The following is a 6,000-nucleotide window of genomic DNA, read 5'->3' as shown; positions in this document are numbered from 1 at the left end:
ATTGGTTTATTTTTTTTACTTTATTAATATTCGTTTTATCTTACTAAGATTAGTTTTATTTTATTTCATTTTGTATTTATCTTCAAAGTATCTAAATCTTACTATATTTTGTGTGATCTTACTTGGTCATTTATAGTTTTATTTGTGTTCGGTTTTCTAGCGACCTTTTTCGATAATAACCATATTCCAAAGTTTATTTGGTTTTCTATAACTATCATTTTGATCACCAGACTTTCTGATTACTCTTACTATACCATTGAAATGAAACGAGTTTATAAATTAAGCTACCTTCCCCGATGAAACAAATTTAAGTTCGAAACGAGTTAACTAGTGATGATTGTAAAGTTATGAAAATGTTAATTATGTTGAAATATGGGAAAACTAAGTTCAAGAGGGGGTGAATTATACTTCTAAGATTTTTTTCGTAAATATTTTTATTTTACAACAATTCAGAAAGAATCTTAACAGATTGCTTTTCAAAACAATAGATTAATTTTTTAGTTAAAATATACTGATAAAAAAATGAATTTGTTTTATTCAAAAACAATTGATTAATCTTTTCAATACACAGATCTTAGAACAAAATCTTATGAACAAGAAGTACAATTTAAATATCTATTTTTTTAAAAAGAAACAAATATCTAGATTAATTTCAAAAAGTTATTTTGGAATTAACAAATTCTTTTTATGGTCAAGAATATTGAAAAGAAATTTATATAGATTATATGATAGGGTACAAATTTTAGGAGTATCAAATAGTGCTTTACGAAATCATTTGATTATATCAGAACTTATTAAAATGTCAATTGAAATTAATATTGATAATCATAACTAATACAAATTGATACAAATATATCAATATTCAATGTAACAACTAATAACAATTATCACAACAATTTCAGTTATTGTAGATAATCAATACATGTCTGAAAAAAACAAAAACAACATATTATCTTTGTAAAACAACATATTGATTATATTAGTACAAATTACTATGTAGACATATTCTAAAGCAGAGATAAGAACATATAAAAAAACACAAAAAATTTATACTGATTCATTCACAACAGAGTTACATTCAGTCTCACCTCATACCAAGTTGAATTTCACTAAAACAACACAATTTATTTACAAGAAATATAAAATTGTTTTTGAACACTACAAGAACAAAAATCACTCACTAGAACACCCTGTCATAACAGTGAAACCTACCAAGAAACCATACCTTGGTCACAATCTAATACAAAAATACAATGCAATATAGAAAGGAACAAGTTAACCTGCAAAGTGAATCAAGAAATACAACTAGATTCCTCAAATCCACAACAACAGTGGAATATCTTTGACCTCAACCTAGATGAAAAATTTGCTCCAAAAAACCTCAGAGATCTTTCAAAAACTATTTCTCACAAAACTTGAATCACAAAAGCTCTCATAGATGTAAAATTATAAACTATATTAGCAGCCTTTTTGTGAAACAATACAAACCCTTTTATAGAGATTTAACAAAAACGGATTTTATTAAAATGGTGTAGTTAAGTAAAATCAACATGTTAAAAACTCGAAGCAATTTGTTGACTTCACTTAAAGAAATGTAATATACATGAAAACTTATTTTTCTCAAATGGAAGAAACTCAAATTGAAAACATTTCTTAAGTTACATATTAAAACATGATTTTCAATATATAAAACGTATTTCAAAAAAAAAAACTAAAACTTTGAAGTATTTTCAGTCAATTGATTTAAAAGATAACAGATTGAAAAACTGTAACTTTCCATAAAACAATTTAAAAACTAGTTGAAAAACTTTTTAACCAGTTAAAATATTTGTTCTTAGATTCATCATCATTTTTTAAGGCAAAAGATAAATCAAGACAAAAAATAAAAATTAAACTACCTAGACACTTAAGGCAACAAGTCTTCAATATGGCTTCATCAAACATCAAAGTCGGATCCTGGTTAGTTTTCTCGATGATCGCAAGGTTATGAAAATGTTAGTTACTCTTCTCAACAATTGCAGAATCATCGTATTCCCTAAGAAATAAATTTAAGTTTGAAATGAGTTTATGATTTAAGTTATCTCTCTTAATGATTACAAAATGACCTAAGAAAGTGTTATAAAGTTACTCTTCTCAATGATTGTCCATCCATCGCATTACCTACGAAATAAATTTAAGTTTGAATCAAGTTTATGATTTAAGTTACTCTTGTGGCATAATGTTTGAACTTTGATTGAGCAAATTTTGTTATCAATCTTCAAATTTCCAACTGAGTTGGGGTTGATGTTGATCATAGTTAGTCTCCAGACAAGTTTTGGTTAATGTTGATCATAGTTAGTCTCCAGACAAGTTTTGGTTGATGTTGATCAAGGTGCTTTGATGTCTCCAAATCCAAGAGGAATGCTTGAAGACTTTGTTGTTGGTTTATGTGTGTCTAGTAGTCTTTGGATTGTTAATCCACTCTTTAAGATGATCCAAGGTTAATTGAACCTTAATCTTTTTTAAAAGATGAGTTTTCTAAAGAGTGTGAAATTTCAACCTGTTGAAATGTCGATTCAATCGATTATTTGACACTTAGTGACTTTTAAAATGAGTTTGAAAAACTTGAATTTGTTTTGAATTTGCTATCAAACTGATGGTTTATAGTATCATTCACACTCTCCTATACATTTGGTTGGCTACTCTGATTTCGATTTTATAGGGTGTAAGCTGGAAAGAAAAAGCACAAGTGGGACTTGTCACCTCCTTGGTTCAAGCCTAATATCTTGGCATAGCAAGAAGCAAGTTTGTGTGGCTCTTTCCACTACAAAAGCTGAATACATTGTTACTGGTAGTTGTTGTGCACGGATTCTATGGATCAAACAGCAGCTGGAAAATTATGGGATGAAGGTCAATAAGGTGTTTTTGCTATGTGACAACACTAGTGCTAGTAATCTCACCAAAAATCAGATTCAGCACTCAAGGACAAAGCATATAGAGATTTGCCACCACTTTATAAGAGATCATGTGAGAAATGGGGACTGTGATGTTCAGTTTATTGCAACTGAAAAACAACTTACATATATATTCACAAAGCCACTACCTAAGGACATGTTTTTCTTTATTAGAAATGAATTGAGTATTCTAGATTCTAAAAATCTTGCTTAATTATGTTTTTAATCCCTCCTTTTATTCTATTTGAGAAGACAAATAGGGGAAATTATCTGGTTTGAATGTGGCTTGTATGTTGATATATACGATTTAAATTTGTTTAGTATGCTGCTGCAGAAAACTCTGATTGTGCACCTCATTCACACTATTTTGCTGGTTTTCTTTATGAAAATCACTTGGTGAAAACTGGTTCATTGGTGCAAGGGAAACCTGGATATGATAAAATAGTTGTTTTACGCTCCTGGAAAAAATATCAGATTAATCTTTTGAAATCAGTTTTTCTCAAAGATTTATATCAAGCTTTGATTTGACTCGTTGATGACTTTTTACGGCAAGTGCACCGCGTTTGTCAAAAGTAATAATTGTCCCTAAGGACGGATATCGATCCCACAAGGAACAGTGAATTATCGAGTACAATAATCGCTAAATATAAAAACAGAACAATTAAAAGAGTTTTGAATTAATTGTGTTGGCACTGATCAATAAGAAAACAAACAAAGAATTAGTTGTTTCAATTGGAAAAATAAGGATTAGTTTCATCTCTCTTACTCTCAAGTATTTTGATTAGCATGTCAATATTAAGTTCTTTGATTGAAATTGATGCCCGTATAAAAATCATTTATATCAATTCCTCGCATATAAAATCCTTAAGAATGTCCCCTAACTATCGATCCCTCGCATAATTATAAGAACAACTTAGAACGAAGCTCAGACGTTTAATAGCAATTAACATTTCAAGTCTATTCCTAGCACTCAAATATGTTAAGTATTGTTGTTTAGGTCCGAACCCTAAAAATACCTCACGGTCAAATTTAAGATTCTCAATTTGTCACGAAAAATTAAAAGTAAAACAACAATAACAATAATCAATCAAGAACTGAATATTAATATATAAAATATCACCTCAGTACATAAGAGTTTGAGCAGATTACTCTCAATCCCAAAGGGTAGAATTAGCCACGCATACTTCTATCACCTTCCATTCTCCCAATTGGGTTACAATTCACTCTATGGTGTTTTCCTCTCAATCTGGCACACTAAGGTTGAGCCTCTAGCCCTCTATTTATCCTAGTTTTCTAGGGTTAGGTTGTTTCCTATGTCGCGCTAATGGGCTAAATGATAAAACATAAAAAAGGCCCAATCTTTTTTTGCATCTTTTTCCATTCTGGGACCTTCTATCTTTATCTTTTTAGCTCAAATCATTCATCTTTAATCCAAATCTTCAATCTTCCTTAGAAATCTGCAATTAACACCAAATTTGGGAATAAAATACTCTTATTCAAATAAAGATCATAAAAGATGTAAAAAGGTATAAATTCATAAATTAGGGATTATTTTATATGTAAATTAGCAATAAATCCTCATAAGTGTCTATATTTTAATATGAAATATTACTGAAATTAGACACTTATCACTCGTCTAAGAGTAGAATAAGACTGTTGTGTAGTTTTGAATTCAATCTGTATCAGGTGTGATAATTCCTTTTCTCTCTTTGATTTGTATTTCTGTAAAGAACTTTTGTTGCACAGAGTCAGAGGTTGTTCTGATATTTGGTGTGTTGTGAGTGTCAAAGGAAGTGTGTGTTCTTGAGGGGTTTAATATCACTTCTTTGGTGTGTGTGGTTTGTAATCTATTATTGATTGCATAGTGACATACCCAGTGGTTTCTGGGGACTGGATGTAGCTCTTGGTGTAAGAGTAAATCAGTATAAATTTGTTTGTGTGATTCTCCCTTTCCCTTATCTCACTTAAATCTCTTTTAACTTGTTTTTTTTATCAACTGCTGATAAAAACAATCGGTTGAATCGCATAAAAAACCGGTTAATTTTCTGGAAATCAACTAAAATAGTTTTGTATCTTGGATATCTTGTTTACTTTAGCTTTGATTCTTCATTGGTTTTCTTTCTACCTTCAATATTTGCGAAAAACATTTATAAACAATCCACCCTCCTCTTGTTTAAGGCCTACAATTCCAACAGATTTAACTGCTTTGACCATCTTATTGGAGTATAAAAAGGTTATTTTATGCTCTTATGCATTAACCAAGAAAGAGAGATTAATCAAAAATAGTTTTCAAGATTTTAAAAAGCTTTTGGATCATCTCAAGTGTGGAATAGGATTGGGTCTTATAATTCTGAACTTTAATCTTTGATTTACCTAGGTGTATTTTATTTTTTTCTTCTTTGAACATTGTATTTTTGTGTATTCTGGTGTGGTGCAGTTTCAGAAGGTGTTTCTGGAAACTGTGTGGTTTGCCAAAAGTGGTATGTGTTTTTGAGAGGTTTAAGATCATCACTTTTGGTGTGTGTTTTGTAATATAGGTTTGATTTCATAGTGAATTCTCAGTGGTTAGTTGGATGTAGCTATTGGTTAAGAGTAAACAACCAGTATAAACATCTTTTGTGAATCTCTTTATCCCTACACTCATTAAATTGTTTTATCTTTGCTTTTCAAATCTGTTGGTATAAACAATCAGTTGTTTCGTGAAAACAACTGGTTGATTTTCTAAAATCAAACTAAAAAAAAATTCTATTTGCCTGAATAGATTTTTAATTGATTAATTCTTCATAACTTTTTACTCTACCTTCAATACTTGTAAAAATCTTTCAAAAACAAACACCCCTCCCCTTTAGCCTCTAATTCTAACATATCATAGTTAGTCTCCAGTCAAGTTTTGGTCGATATTGATCATAGTCAGCCTCTAGCCAAGCTGGGGTCAATGATGATCACATCATTTATATGTCCTTTTTGGAAAGAAATTAGTAACACATAACTTCATTAAAGTAGGCAACCCCATTAAAAGTCCTTGAGAAAAAAAAAATATTTTTTTGAAAAAAAAACTCAAAGGAAA

Source organism: Phaseolus vulgaris, chromosome 3, assembly GCF_051622355.1.
Source record: "Phaseolus vulgaris cultivar YP4 chromosome 3, ASM5162235v1, whole genome shotgun sequence".
NCBI lineage: Eukaryota > Viridiplantae > Streptophyta > Magnoliopsida > Fabales > Fabaceae > Phaseolus > Phaseolus vulgaris.
This window is presented reverse-complemented; position numbering follows the sequence as displayed.